Source organism: Gavia stellata, unplaced genomic scaffold, assembly GCF_030936135.1.
Source record: "Gavia stellata isolate bGavSte3 unplaced genomic scaffold, bGavSte3.hap2 HAP2_SCAFFOLD_38, whole genome shotgun sequence".
Lineage (NCBI taxonomy): Eukaryota > Metazoa > Chordata > Aves > Gaviiformes > Gaviidae > Gavia > Gavia stellata.
In genome coordinates this window covers 2,172,920-2,189,348 of record NW_026776490.1, presented here as the reverse complement: position 1 = coordinate 2,189,348, position 16,429 = coordinate 2,172,920, and the positions used below count along the sequence as shown (strand labels likewise).

General features: G+C 43.1%; 1 pseudogene; it reads right to left on the bottom strand.

Moving 5' to 3' along the window:
• Positions 1 to 1,412: 1,412 nt before the first annotated feature.
• LOC132321030 (ATPase family AAA domain-containing protein 2-like) overlaps positions 1,413 to 16,429 on the bottom strand; it is a 164,255-nt pseudogene continuing 149,238 nt past the window's right edge.

The window sequence follows — 16,429 nt, the reverse complement described above, 5'->3', positions numbered from 1 at the left end:
TTCAATATAATTTTTCATCCTCCTGTGCTTGCCTTGGCCACATAACCAATACACCTAGAGTGGGGTGTAGCTAGCTACACCTAGCTCATGTACAGTTCTTATTTTAAAGTCTTAAGGCTCATGCTGTTTTTCAAGTGTAAGATTGTTAATGATCAAAATTATTCTGTGCTTAAAATAGAGCAGACAAAACCCCCCAAAAAGGTGATTCATTTTTTATTAACACCCATCCAAACAATACAGATAAAAGAAAAAATTCTGCATAGTACACAGATGTTGGCACAAACACACTAGAAAGAAACAAACAAAGGAAACTAAAACATGCGTAAGAAACTAAGCACGGAGGGATTGCACAGTTAGGCATTCAGTGTCACCAGACGTTGTGTGTGTGAGGTGACATAACAGCAATGTATCATGCCACATACTTTATCACAGCTGGTATAAACTTTTATTCTCATAAACTTACACTTTGCCTATCCTCAATTTTTTAAAAAATAGCCGTCAAATTAACAGAGACATTTTCTCTGCTGGTTTGAAGAGGCATACATCTTCAAAACGGGGTACTGCTTTGCTTTTACTTAAACATACTTATCACTAACAATATATTCACTTTTATGTAATAAACAGATGTAATTCTCCCCAGGTAACTAGAACACTATTTACAGTTAAATTCAACTACAAGCCACCTGACCTGTAACTAACAATTTATATTAAAATGCAATTCTCTGGTATCAAGAAGATTGTCATTATTACAAGCAAGACTCAACTTTACCTTAGAAAGTTACAGTAGTACATCTTGCTTTGTTTCAAGTTAGGTTTTTTTGACAGGCAAACATATGCCATAGCAAAAGTTCTTATGTTTGTGGAAAGAGCGTTTCTCCCACATACTTTCTTTAGGTTGTTAATTCTATGAAAGCCACTTGAGGTGCCATCAGGTAATTAAAAAAAATTACCTCTGAACTGCATTAAGAGGTTTCTAAAGGATTTACTTTTCATATACCAAAATGAGATTTGGTTTAAGACCTTTATGTAATATGCAATTGACTATACAGCACCACAAGCTACTTCAGAAAAATGTATTCCCACAAGCTGGAAAACGATGGTAAAAGTGTATCAAGTTTTCAATTGTTTTCTTTTAAAGAGAGGTCCTGAAATTATCTGGGAGATGTTCGTATCTGCAGCATTCCAAAGGCAATCACAGCAGTATGTCACATAAAAATATGTATATAGGAGACAAATATGAAATAAAAGCAGTTGAAGGACTTTATTTCAGCTTTCTTAAATTTTAAGGTATATTTGTTTAATGTATGTATAAATATATATGTAGAAGTAATCTTTATTGAATTATGCACAGGTAACAGCATGCAATGAAAAGAAAACATTAGAGTAGAAGTCGAGTACGCTGAAATCAAGTATCACTGAGCATAACTGAAGGCTGTAATTTCTTTCTTCATTTCCTAATAAGAAAAAAAGACAAACTAGCAGTCAGCATAAATATAAGTTTAAGAACCCTGTTTATTTCTTCATAAAAAGAATGAAGAATCTGTACATACATACAATTGTCAGTAATATTTAGCAAATACATGTGCTACCACCACCACAACGTCTTTCTATACCCACTAGCTTCAAACGCATCCTTATGCATCCAAAACAGAGAGTAGGCTAGAGAGACTGTATGGCTCTGTATCAAGAGACTATGGATCTGTATCAACAGTGGTTTCAACAATTAGAAAGAGGAGACAGTTCCTGAAAAGCCACAACTAAAAGCTGGAAATGTTGTTTTCTGCACTCTGAATAATGACTTGTCGAAGTCTCTCTCTTCATACAGTAGAGCTTGCTCCTGACTGACCTACACAGTCACTCTGAATAGGAGATTTTTTTTTTGTTAAAGCTAAAGGTAGAAGTAGAAAACAAAGAAATCAAGTCCCTTTTAATTTAAGCATTAAAAGTTAAGTCACAAAAGCTCACAAGCCCTGAGATAACAAATAAATCCCTTCTCATGCTAAAACACATCGTTATCCTAGATGAGAGAAGGGCGCATTTTTCAGGAATGGCCTCCCCGAAGCCAAATAATCCTCACTGTTGCACAATGCGAACAGAGCATCTGTTCTAACTCTTCATCAGACCTGCAAGAAGAGATCGAGATGACCAGGGCTGAAAAGAAGAGGCTTCCCCTTTTTCAAGGCAGACTGAGAGGCATAAAAAATTTTATCTATTCTCAGGCACAAGCGTCTCAAAGACAAATGGATTCAAGGATATTGAATCTGAAGACTGAATATCCAACCTATCTAAATCGACTCAATACTGGGAATGCCTGACTGGGACCACAGGTGCTTCTGGAAGATGACAACTCAGGAACCTTCTCTTACAGGAAGAGATCACAGAATCTCACTCATTAGCATGAAACTGGCATAGGCAGAAATCTCCCCTATGTCAAATTAAAGATCATAGAATCGTTTAGGTTGGAAAAGACCTTTAAGACCATCAAGTCCAACCGTTGACCTAACACTGCTAAGTCCACCACTAAACCATGTCCCTAAGCGCCTTGTCCACATGTACTTTAAATACTTGCAGGGATGGTGCCTCAGCCACCTCCCTGGGCAGCCTGTTCCAGTGTCTGACAACCTTTTCAGTGAAGAAGTTTTTCCTAATATCCAATCTAAACCTCCCCTGGTGCAACTCGAGGTCATTTCCTCTTGTCCTGTCACTTGTCACTTGGGAGAAGAGACCAGCACCCACCTCCCTGCAACTACCTGAAAAGAGGTTGTAGAGAGCAATAAGGTCTCCCCTGAGCCTCCTCCAGGCTAAAAAACCCCAGCTCTCTCAGCTGCTCCTCATAAGGCTCGAGATGCTCGAGCCATGCTAGTTAAAAAGGGATTCTGGTGAGACTAGAGAAAAACCTCAACGTCTTGTTATATTTCATACTTAATTTCTTTTCAAGAATAGAATGACTACTATACCAAGTATTACCATGTCTGACTGCCTGTAAGGGGAGAAAGAGGAAGCAACAGACTGTGAAAAGCACCCTCCTTTCATAGCCCCCCACACCTAAAAAGGTTCTGGAGAAGGACTGTTTGCAGACTGAAGTTTACTGCTTTGAGAGAGCTGTGTGGATGGACCCATTGTCTTCAAGTTCAAGCCTTTTCCTGCTGAAACTGCCAACAATTATGCCAAATACAACAATGGTTTTGCAATATGGATAAATGTCTTCCAGACTGAAATGAAAAGTCTTGTGACACAGGCGACTAAGCAGTAAAGAGTAATGCTAAATAAGCATGATGTCCAGCGTGCACGCATACATACGCATAACACACACATGCATAACAGTGGTAGAAAGTGCTATAAGACAAAAAAATTTACCTTCACTAATTCGGTTTTGTCGTAATCTTCCCGATGTTGGTAAACGCACTGACTAAGAACAGCATATAGTTTTACCAAGTGAAATATTTTGAAGTTCTTGGTTATCACAGTGACAAAATGCAACAGTTGCTGAAGAAAAAAATGGGAACTACAAGTTTAGAATAGCGCAAGATCCTTTGAATAGGCTCTTTAGGTTTTCAGAAGCTAAACAATAACAATGCAACAAAGTGCCATCTTACTTTCTTATAATTTTAAATAAAATATGAGTGACACTTCAGAGAACAGATTAAATATCTTGCAAGATTTAACTGGAGAAAATGAGTTAATTTTTCATACTTCAGAAAAAAAGGAAGGCTTACCTTTCAGACAATATTTTATTACTAATCAATCTATCGCATCAACTATCATAATTGCGAATCAACTGCTTCCAGAACAGCCGGGAATGACACAATCCACTTTGTCGTAGAGTTGCTGCCGCAGCAAAGCCACTGTAGCATTTCATTAGAGAAACTGTTGCTGCAATGCAGGGCACCGTAAAATGGATCTTTGGAAGGTGGGCTACAGGTCTTCTAGATACAGCTGTCCCAGCTGGAAACAGAAGCATCCTTAGGTGCTCGCCTTTGCCCATTAGCTGAACGTGTACTGTGCCTACAACTCTGAACACACTGCTCAAGTGTCTAAAGCAGACCGGGAAGCAAAGTTAGATCACTTAGCTCCTACCTTTAAACTGAAGAGTGGATAAACTAGCAGAGTGACTCTGCCTGGAGCAGATTACTAATCTCTCACACAGTCGTTTCTGTTACCAAAGACGTAAATGTGATAATCTCTGGGAAAACAGCAGTAACAAGCTAGTGGCAGCACCTTCTTCCCCTGCTGCGCTGTTCAGTATCTGTGTTGTGTGAGGCTGTGTAGCTTAAAAGAGCAGCCACACCAAATGAAAATATTACTGCCTCACAAGTGCCCGTCATCAAACTCTGCCTCCCTCAGATCAGCTAGCACAAAATTTGAGTATTCCCCTCAACTTCACTCTATACAACGTGCAGTTAAGATGTACAAAAACCATGCAGTGTGCTTTCAGCTGCTGCAAACAGAAAAGGTAGGATGTGACAGAGGTGTATGGTCAACATCCCATGTGAAACTATTTCTCATTGCTGCCACATAGATGATGGCATGCTCTTCTGTATGTTCATAAAGTTCTAGGACTGTTACCGAGCCAAGAAACAAACAACAACAACAAAAAACCCAAACAAAACCAAGCAGTTACATTTTGGAGGTTCACCTAGCTTATTCGCTGCCGGTGAGTTCCAAAGAGGTTAAAAAGCTGTACTTCAAGCAATGTGGACCCAGAGTCACATGTGGAAAAGAAGACTTCTGTCCTAATGTTTGCAATGCAGGATGTGTTTCCTAACCTAAATTACTTTGGAGTTTTACCGTGCAGTGCTGTAATGGCAACGTGACTCTACTTTTTTTTCCTGTTTTTACCCTGCCTTTTTCTCTAGTGCTTTTCTGTGTGCCTGAATTTCTAATTTTTATGGAGCACTGGCTTTTGCCAGAAAGAAAGTAAAAGTCAAGCATTTCTCAGTGAAAAAATGGTAATGGGTCTGCCTCTGTCATTGCAGAGAGAGACTGTATTCCAGGCACAGGACACTTCACTGATACTGTATTCCCGATAAACAGAAATCCTGACTTAAGAAATTTTTGTCATGCCAGATTCGTGGGCACACCATATGACTCGTGAGAGATGTTCTCGGGTAGAAGAACAACAAGTGATAGGAGTTGAGAAATCAAAGGAAATTCTCACACAGCCAGTGATTGTGGATGACTGTGAGCTCAAAGTAAGTCTAACTTTACTTATGTTCATACTGAAGTAGGACGTTTTCTTGCTACATGTACAGTTGTAAATTAAGTCATTTGTTAACCAATGCCAATTAAAACAATTTATGGGAAGGATACATGTGGAGGAATGGCTTAGTAACAAGGGACATGATCTGATTCCCATGAGCAACCCAGTCTTTGATGAGGGGGAAGGCTCAGAGGAAACCGTTCACTGTCCTTGAAAGCCTGTTGTGATAAGAGACAGTGGAATGGTAAACAAGAAGAAAGAGCTACATCCGCGAAGAGGAGAAGTGCTCTTGTGCGTGCAACTGTACCAATCTCACTCGCCACCTTGACGCGTGAACAGAGGCTGTAAGCCAATCATACAATTGTTGCGGACGCGTGTTCTTGGCATCTGTCTATATATACTCTGTAAGCTTGAATAAAGGGGAGAACGACTATACTCATATTGAGATTCCATCGTTACTCCGGGTCCGTCTCCCACTCCGACAGCTGAGGATTCCTGGTACACAGATGGAAGTAGCTTTGTTCGACAAGGTGTCCGCAGAGCAGGGTATGCAATAACCACCGTGAATCAGGTAATAGAATCTGCAGCCCTTGCCCCAAATACTTTGGCACAAAAAGCAGAAATAAGCGCTTTAACCCGAGTGTTGGAGCTAGCCAAAGACAAAAAGATTAATATCTGGACGGACTCCAAATATGCTTTTGGGGTAGTCCATGCCCATGGAGCCATGTGGAAAGAAAGGGGACTCCTATCCACCCAAGGGAAACATATAAAATATGCTGAAGAAATTCTTAGGCTCCTGGAAGCAGTACAGCAACCTGAAAAAGTGGCTATCATACATTGCAAGACTCATCAGAAAGGAGATACCGCTCAAGAATTGGGCAATGCTATGGCAGACCGAGAAGCCAAAAGAGCAGCTGAGAAAGGTGAATTAGAGGTGCACTCATTGGTTCCAGACAGTAAAATACAAATTGATTGTGAACCCAGGTATTCCAAAGAAGATCAGAAATTAGTTGAAGACATAGGGGGAGAAGTAGAGAAAGGTAAGTGGGCAAAGACTACGCAGGGCAAAATAATAATCCCATTTGTGTTATTGTGGGCCACAGTTATAGCAGAACACAGGAAATCCCACTGGGGAGCTGAGGCATTGTATAAACATTTGAGTCAGCGTATAGTTGCCCAAAACCTCTACACCACTGTTAAACAAGTGACACAGCAGTGTGAAATATGTTTGAAAAATAATCCTAAGGTAAGCCCTAAAGTCCAACTTGGACAGATAGGGAAAGGAAAACTATCCAGGGCAGTGGTGGCAAATTGATTTCTCAGAACTTCCAAGAAAAGGGGGGTCTCGATATCTGCTGGTTCTAACAGACACCTTTTTAGGCTGGCCAGAAGCATTCCCTTGCTGAACTAATAAGGTTAGAGAAGTAACTAAAGCACTATTACAAGAAATAATACCGAGATTTGGAATTCCTGCAACAATCTCCTCGGATAGAGGACCACATTTCACTGCAAAAATTGTTCAGCAAGTTAGTAAACTCTTGGGAATAGATTGGCAGTTACATACCCCATATAGGCCACAAGCAAGTGGTCAAGTGGAGAAGATGAACCACTTAATTAAGTTACAGATTGTAAAATTGGGCAGGAGGAGGCTGGATTGCCACAATCTCTGGCACTCCTGAGAATTAGAACTAAGCCCAGAACTAAAGAGGAGTTGAGCCCTTTTGAAATACTGTACGGGAGGCCCTATATTGTACAGGCAGGAATATCAACTCAGACTGGAGATGAGATGTTATCTGATTATATTGTAAACCTGCAAAAACAACCTCAGGAGACAGAGAAACTTGTCTTAGGAACCAGAGCCCGAGGTCTTGGTGGGCCGGTGCATAATATTAAGCCTGGTGATTATGTGTATGTGAAGTCCTTTACAGATTCACCTCTGAAACCGAAATGGGAAGGCCCCTTCCAGGTGCTGCTGACATCCCATACAGCGATCAAGATTAAAGAGCAGACCTCGTGGGTGCATCACACCAGAGTGAAGAAAGGCCCTAAGCCACGATGGGAATCAACACCTATGGGACCATTGAAGCTTCGCATTCAAAAGCGATGATATGGATTCTTATGACTCTGCTGAACTGTAACCACTGTTGGGAGTGGCCTTGGACAGACGTTTATTTTGGGTATACGGGAAGCTCAGGAAAGGATTTAAACGGATTGAATTTGGGAACTGTGGTAATATATAATAATAACATGACACTGTGACCAACTGAATGGGAAAGGATAGATTCGGTCTACACCTGGATGTTTCAGAAAGGAAAGGAGGTCCAGGTAGGTTGTAGACTCCTTAATGTAAGTAACCCGCCTCCTCTCCAGACCCAAATTACTGCCAAGAACGGTGCTGTCTGGGACTCTGCCAATAGAACAGGCAGCACGATATGTGAAAGCAAGGAGGTTCGTTGGTATCCCTTCAATATAACTCAAACGGTGACCATAGTATGTCTGGGGGCAACTCAAGAGGGGGCCCAAGCTCTAACTTTTAGATTTCGGTTGCAGACACCAGAGGAAACCACCACTCCCCCTGCCTACACCACCCCGACTCAGGCTACTAAATCAAGTCCCACAGAGCCTGAGCAAATGGGACCATAAGTGTATCCGACAGGACCATACGTAATTCACTATGTTGGTCAGCAACAGGTAATGTCTAATCCAATATGGTCTCTTAAACGAGTGGAATTATTAACACAGAACAATATTTGCACCGTTCAACCAGCTTGTTCGTCATTTATAAGACCCTTACATACGGGGTGGACGTCATGGTTACATAAAAGGACCCTTCCTTCCCAAATGAGGAAAAGGAGATATGCAATTGGTGCCGTAGGAACAGGACTGGGAGTTTTAAATAGTATAGATACTGCGATAATAAGGAACAAACTCGCAATGGTGACCAGTGATCTGAACAAAATACAGAACCCTTTAAGATCTTCCCTCCTAACTTTAGGAACCGGCCAATGGCTTACAGCAAATGTGTTACCACAGTGGGATAAGCTTAATGAAAAGGACAGTGAACTAATTATAAATGCATTAGACGTGGCTCAGACTAATGTTTCTACAGCACCTAGTTGTATCCAAGCTCAATTATGGATACAGACAATAGCAGCTGCAATCATTAGGGAAGGTGGAGACGGAATCCTACCAAAAGAAATCCGAAAGGTGATTTGGAATAACGCAACGGAATTTGAAAGGAGATTCCCATCGTGGTGGCATTTGGTTAATTTTACCTTTGACCCTACTAACAACACAGCTACAGCTTTTGTACTAACAATATCTAAAGCTTTAGTATATAACATATACCCGATTGTTGCGCTAGGATTAAATTACCATGGAACTGTACCTTATCCCCTAGAACACAGGGTATGGGCTATGAAAAACAGGAATAAGTGGCAAACTACTGATGTCGAGGCCTGTGTCGTACGAGACCAGCAAGGATTTATTTGTGAAGGAAACACCATCAAAGGGCAAGATATTTGTCTTGACACTGAACATAATGTTTGTCACTTTGAGGTGCATCCCAACGAGACCCTAAGAACCATCATAATTTACAGGGGTATGGGATGTGTTTGTCTCAGAAGTCAGTGTGATTTTGTACAAGTAGATGATCAAATGGTGGACACGAGCAACCATTCAAATATTTGCATTTGCAACTTTGTTAGTCTTACAGGATGTGATTTTACCTACACGGCTCCTGTTACTACTTATCAATTGCTACAGTTTAATTATACATCGATTCAGGATATACAGCCCACCCCTATTGGAATGAATCTCACTCTAATAAGAAAACTATTACATCATGAAAATTTGAAAAGGTTGTTAAAACAAGTTGAAGAAAGTGGAAGAAAGACTTTAATTACTGTCCATCATGATGCAGATGGGATGTGTTTAGGGGTTATTCCCCGTCAGCTACCAAAATCTTAAACATAATGACCCACCCGATATTGGTGTTACTAATAGCTACGACAACATTAACAATAGTAAATCTTATCCTTTGGTGTAAACTCAAGGAACTTACTGGACAAGCGTGGACACTAAAAATAATGATGAAACATAACAAACCACTTTTAAAAGCCAAAGAATTTGCTTAGGGGACAGAAAAGGGGATAGTGTTACAGGACTTCTTGAAAAATAAGTATTAAAAGCAAGTAAGAAGATTTAGAAGAATGTAAAGAAGATGCTTCGTAACAACTGCGCCTGGCACTTAGACGTATTAGAGATAAAGACTGTCTTCACTGACTCTCTGCTAACTAGCAATAATGATTAGCACAAGGACGTATCTTAGAAAAATAGAATGGACTGCCAAAATAGTGCCCTAGAGTTAACCTGTCTCATTATAATCTCATTCTAATGCTAAGGAACACACCTCCCAGCTAGAAAAGCCCCAACCCAATTAAGGCCCCTACTCTCTGAGCATATGTGGTGAATTAAAAGAGAACTGTAACTTTAAGATGAAGAAAACTATTAACCAATAGTTAATTAAGGGGTAGCACCAGGAGGCGTAACTAACTTTGTTAACTGTTTTGAATACCTGTCATGATTTTAACCCGGTGTGCAAGTTTTGAGGAGAAATCCCCCATGCACCCGGCGCTTCTTTATTTTTTATTATTTTTCTCCCTTCTGTATTTTGCTCCTTTTTGAAGAAAAAAAGGGTTAAGAAGAAAGTCAGCATTTTTATTTACTTTCTTTCCCCATGCTCCTCTTCTTGTTCGCCTCTTATGTTGGCAGACACAGGACTCATTCCTAACTGAAAATGGGTAATCTGTTTCTCTTAAGCCGGGCGGGGATTTGGGAGATGGTATATGTCTCAGAGGGTTGAACATTTAGCTTTTCTTCTAAGGTTTATACAATTTGCCACTTGTTTGTGAACTACTTTGCCCTGTACCTTCCTCCTCATCGGTTTTGAGCCATGTGGCCAATTTCAGACCAATTTGATGCAGCGGGCAGCAGAGATCAGAAAAAAATGAATGCTCAGGAAAACAAACTTCATTAGTTTTTGCAGCTCATGGAATCAGCTTGTTTAAACTCCTCATCTAATGATGATAGGAGAAGCAGAGGGAAATACCGCCTTTATCCTGAATTTTGCAAGCACCTTAAGTCTGCAGATGTAAGCTTTCAACGTAAGCGGAATTCGCCTGGAAAGTGGAACACTCTGGGAATGAGTTTCTAAACATGGTAAAGCCAGAATAACTACCCCGTGCTCAGCCGTACTCTCTTAATTTTTGTTCTATCCTTACGAAGTCTAACAATATTTTTTCTTATTTTAGTGAGAAATTTTGACTATAAATATCTCTCCCCAGGTAATGGACTTGCTGTCTAAAACCAGGAACCTGGTGGGCGCAGGATTAGAGAAGACCAGCAGCAAGGTTGTTATGTGGACAGTTTGAAGGTGGTGCCTTGTCGTAATTACGCGCAGATCGAGAGGAACAAGGGAGTAAGGTGAGAACAACGGCTACGACTGCCATGAATGCCACCAGCAGTCGGTCTCACGTGGTCGTCACCATGCGATTCAAACAGGTGTAGTGTGCGGGCACTGTTTCCTCTGTTCAGTGTAGCTCTTTAGCACTCTTAATGAATTTAGTCCTGTTAGATGCACCATAAAATGAACTCGTGGAAGTTTTTGCAGACACAAAAGCCAGGGTGGCTCTGTTTTACCTAGACCCACCATAGTTTACTGCCACCTCCAGGACAGCGAGCAGATGAGAGCATGTTGGGTTTCCTCACCCTGGGCTGCAGGGTCAGCCTCGCCAGCCCACATTTTTGGCGCTCGCACCCTGTCCACCACTGCTGCTCTCGGAGTGAGGATCACCAAAGGCAGAGACGTCCTAAACCACTGCCTGTTTGCAGATGGACTCCGTCTTTAAGATCCTCTATGTCCCAAATATGACAAGTGGTCTTGGAAAATCTCTCACTGGTGTCCCGAAATAACCTACGGTCACTGTTTATCTGTGGTAGCTGCTGCTTGCCCGTTAGCGAAACGCAGAACTCCTGGCCTCAGTACAACAAGCGGCCCTATAGCGAGCAAGCTCATACAGCGTGGCACAAGTGTGGGGCAGTCTGTGGCACCTCCCCGAGCCCGCCTAAGGGAACGCCGCAGTGGGGCAGCTGCAAAGACACGACCCCAGAGGGTCACAAGGCCCGAATCGTGCTGTCCTCGCTGTGTGTGCCCGGGGCCAGGCGGAGGGCTGCTGGGTGACCGTGGTGCTGCTGCTGACGCATGGCCGAACCATCTCAGAGCAGCCGTGTCGGGGGAGACGACTGCTCGCGGCTCCGCTCTGGAAAAGGGGCCTTGCTCCTGCCATCGCTCCCCCAGTTTTTCCCCTTGGTAGACAGATACCAGAACTACAGGTTTTGTTGAAGTCCCCTGTCGACAGAGGCAGAGAGGTGTCTGCAGGGCAGCGTACACAGGACAACCCTGGGCTGGGGCCGGCTGAGGAGGAGGGGGGTCCGGCTGGCCCGGACGTGCACGACCCATCTCGGCAGCACGAGCGAGCTCAGCACCCCACAGCTGCTCGCGCAGGCAGCTCCAAAAGCTGCTCAGCCCTGGCAGGCAGGGCCAGTCCTGGGCTCATCTGGAAGGGGAAGAGGAGGGAGACATCTTCTTTGCAGCCAGGGGAGGTTGGGAGCCAGGGGTGTTTCCATACTCTCTTTCTGCGGGTGCAGGGGATGAGCGGTATTGCCTGTTGCTTAATCCCGAGAGACGGGAGGTCATTTCTTTTCAGGCACACCTTTGCAGTTCTCATATTTAAAGCAATTCTGCACATAGAAGATGTTCCAATACCGGTAACTATCCCAAGATATTTCCTCTGAGTTTCTGCAGAGTATCGTTTTCTGTATCTTACTTAATAATGTCTGAGCAATTGATTTGGTAATTGTTCCTGCTGTGTTGATACCATCTTTTAACAGATTTTTCTCGACTGAAGCAATCACCAAACGGTCAGTTATAAATCTGGTGGGCTTGGCAGGAAGCAAAAGGCAAAAATCCTCAGGACTGGGAAGAGACAGATTGAAGGAAGGAACACGTGTAAATCTAAGTCTAACCACATTAAGAACTGTCATCAGGTTTGTTTTTTTTTTTTTTTTAATCCTTTCCTGTGAAGTAAAAAATAAATTTCTAGATATGAAAAAAATCTTCCCTCCATTCAGGATTCTTTGCTGCATGGTTAATCAATGAATAAAGCCTGAGATGTACATAAGAACAAATATAGTGAAGCATGTACGTAAGCATGAATATACTGAAGTTTCTGATCTGGTAGCTTTCCCCCTCCGTGCCCCCCTCCCACACCCCCCCCGCCCCCCAATTTGATTTTGATAGTTACGCTTCTATCGTTCACATCTTTTCACTTTATTTTCCCTTAGTGCTCTGGCCGAGGTTGCTACGGAAAAGAAGGTGCTGCATATCCCATGCAGGGACTCGGTCCTGAGGAAACAGCAGGGCCCATCATGGTAAAGTGATTCTTGAATTTATATCCCAGTTTACCTGTTGAAATAGAATTGCATGGCTCGAACGTTGGTGAAAGTGGGTGTAGCTTCAAACTTAACTGTTTGCTTTCTATGCAACATAAAGGTGAGAACCCTTCTGCTGGTCAAAAGTTTCTTGCCACTATTAAACGCACTACTCAAATGGAGAGCACTTCTGTTTTCAGAGCAGAAGTGTGGCTGGCACAAAATCTCTCTCGCTCACTCGCTCGCTCTCTCCATTAGAGATACAAACCCCATTTCTTCTGAAAGAGTTTTTGGCATATTTGTAAAAATGTATCTAAATGCAGATAAATCTAGCTAGATAACTCATAAGCACGTGTTTTATAGAAAAGCCATGTTCTTTACATAAAACTAGGCAGTATTACGAAACAGCTACTTTGTTTCCTGAATGCTGAGATTATTGTTTGTGCTGCGCACCAGATATTGCATTCCTAAATAAGATGAAGCTCCCATAGGTTCTTCTTTGTCTCAGGTGAATTAACTGTATACTCCAGCATCTTTGAAGAGGTATTTTTGTTAAAGAAAGTACTATCAAGTGAAAGATGGAAGGATACAAATAGAAAATGTGCCCATGTGAAAACGTTGCCTGTAAATGCTGGTAGTCCTAAAACAGTTTACTTGAGCTTCTTCAAATGCTAACTCCTGTAATTCACCGAAGATGTTTTGAACAAATTTAAGGACAGATTCTTCAACTGTTACTTGTACAAATACCATCAAAGTGGTTTTGCGAGGTTGGTTTTTTGCGTTGATGCTAGCGTAAGCCAGAGTTACCAGGATTCAAGTGCCTCCAGTATTAATTTTTGCAAAAGCCACCTGTATCCTCTCATCTTTCTGTCTGTCGGTCTGTCTGTCTGTCTGTCTCATTTCTTGTGAAAGTGTTAAAGAGTTAAGTTATAGCCAGATTGCGAAGATGCTAGGGTTCTCCTTTTATGTTTAAAGACCTTAATGGTTGATTTTTCCATGTTAATGCTTATCTGATTTTTGGTAGTGTTGACAGCTCTTTCAAAACGCCTCCTTCAAAATGTAATGTCAGTTCATACTTGTCATATGCTTACAGATTGCGGACGTGAGTCCAGCAGACGTCTGTTACGAAGAAACTCTGTCAACTTTACGATATGCTGAAAGGTACACTTCCGTAATTTTTCCCTCTCTGGTCTTGGTGCAAATTGCAGCCAGGTGCTGGGCAAAACGACAAAAGATACCAGTTCAAAGTGATTGACAGCTCAGGAGGAAGAAAGAGTGAATCTGTCAGTAAGCAAGGGCAGCATATGAAGAGCTTATTCTGTATTCTTATTAACGAACGGCATATATTTTCACAACTACGTTGTATGACAGCGGTAACTCTTTTTCCTGAGAATTCTGGGTCTCTCTCACAGGTGTGACTTAATTCAGCGTCTTTCCTTCCCTTTCTCTCCCAGCACCTCTAAAACTAAGCTGTAATTTGGGGTCCCACAGACCAAACATGGCTGAAACATAGAACATACAGATGATCCCTGCTGCCAGGCATTTGTCGTCTCTGTTTCCCAATCCCAGATCCCAGCCATAGTGCCACGCAGAGCTATTCCTTCCTGCCCAGGAGCCGCTTGCTCCCCGGCCACTTTCCCAGTCCGTCGGCTCCTTCTGGAGGAGAGGGTTGCCTCTCTCCTCCCCTTTGCTCTGCTCCTGCCCTTTCTGGGGCTCAGCACTGAAAACCGCTCTCTTTGCAGTCCTTTCAGTCAGGCTTTCTCTGGGACTCCAGCACTAATTCTTATTCCAGCTCCCATAAAAAGAGGTCAGGCACTTAGACGTCTCTTATCCCAAAGCGGATGGATCGTGGCTCTGCAAGCTCGTAGCCGCAGCAGCCTGGCTGTTAGGAGATATCAGGAGCAGAAGTTTTAATGTTTCCAGCCCCAGTTCAGTCCTGCAAAGAGCTGAATTGTTTTCACGTGCCGATGAACGCAAACCAACAAACTCCTCACGCCTGAGCCAGCTCCATGCCGGGGCAGGTGGACTTGTCTCTGCAGGGGATTTGTCTGCCTACCTGGCGTACCCACAGTTACAGTGGATGAGGGCTGGTTTTCAGGTATCCCATCCCACATTGCCCCGCATACTGGAGGCACAGCAGCTATGGCTACGTTGCTGCCGGTTAGGGTTAGCTGCAGAAGAGAAGGTTTTTCCTGGGCTGGCAGGGGCAAAACCAAACCAGGCTGTGATTGCTGGTAACAGTACAGGAGAGGGCATCAGATGCTTCCACCCGAGGAGCAAAGTGGCCATGAGACCTTTTCGCTTGTGAAGTTCCAGAGCTACATGGGATATTTCTGAACAGGGAAAAGAGCAAAAGAAGGGGGGGGTGGGGGGGAAGACGAGTAATTTTTGACAGGAAATCTTGCTGTTTGCTGGGATTATCTGGGTACCGGCTTCTGTTTTGTCTTTTATGGATTTTCATATTACCACAAAGCAGTGGTAAATGCAATTCCCGGTGAGAAGCTTATAAGAGACTGAAGGCTGAAAATAACAAAGTGTTGTCCAGTCTGGCTGGGCTCGGGAGCACAGGGCCACCAACAGCTGACGAAACACGTACGTATTTCAGCATAAATAGCAAGTAGATTTTGACTTCCCCAAACGTTATCAGGAGGCATCTCTGGTAATCTGTAAGATCGAGGAAGTGTGGTGGGAATGCAGCTGAGGTAGGTCCACCGGTGGATTTCTTACAAAGTGGGTGGCAGAGAACATTTTGAACAACTGTGAACACGCTGCGTGGCTGCCACGGTGCTGGTCCTCGTCCCTCACGGGGTTTGCTATCTTACACGTAGATACCCTGGTTAAAGCTGTTCAGAAGAGGTGTGGTTTTTGCTGGCTGAGCATGAGCGGCAGATCCGGAGCACACGGGCAACGAGGGAGTCCCGGCTGGAGGAAGCCCGGAAGGAGTGGGAGCACCAGTATGCCGCCGTGGCTCAGGCGAGTTTCCCAGTAACAGGCATCGCGGCCAGATACCTTAACCTGTGGTCTGATGTTTTCCCCTTCTTGTCATCTTTCAGATTTGTTACTCACACACCTCTCTGCCAGCAATGCCCCGACAAGACCTTCCAGGGGCTTTTAAGCCTAGGTAAACTGGCAATAACGTAGCCCTTGGTTAGGGGTCCACAATGTAATATCAAATCTCTCATGAGTTCAGCTGACAGAATATGCTGTCTACTTCTAACTACATTATAGTTTCTTGTCTTCATTTTGTAGTTATAAGAAATTATTACGGAAATAAGAGATGCCAGTGAATGCACCGAGCCATGTCGAAGCAGCTCAGGCTTGTGTCGTTTCAAAGTCCTTGACAGGGAGAACCAAAGATATTCCCTGTAAAACCAGTCATGAGATAAACACCCTAGAACGTGGGGCAGACGCCTTCTTTGTTCTTTTTCTTAAAAAAGGTTAATACTGCTTTTAATTTGGGGCATGTTTCTGAAAGCAACCGATCTCAACGTGACTTATTTAGCCAGACAGAAGCATTTCAGTAGGAGGCTGTGGCGTGTAAGAGCCAAGGAGTGCGTGACAGGCTGCTCTGGGAAAGACGGGGTCTGATGGTGACTTGCTTAATAAATCGTTCAAGGCACACCTTCGCTGAAAGGCCATATGCTGCTCCCCTCCCAGTTGCTCTACACGAACCGTTTCTTTGCTTCAACATGGATAACTGCCAAAGGGAGGTGTCAGGAAATTCGCTATCTGCGTAGA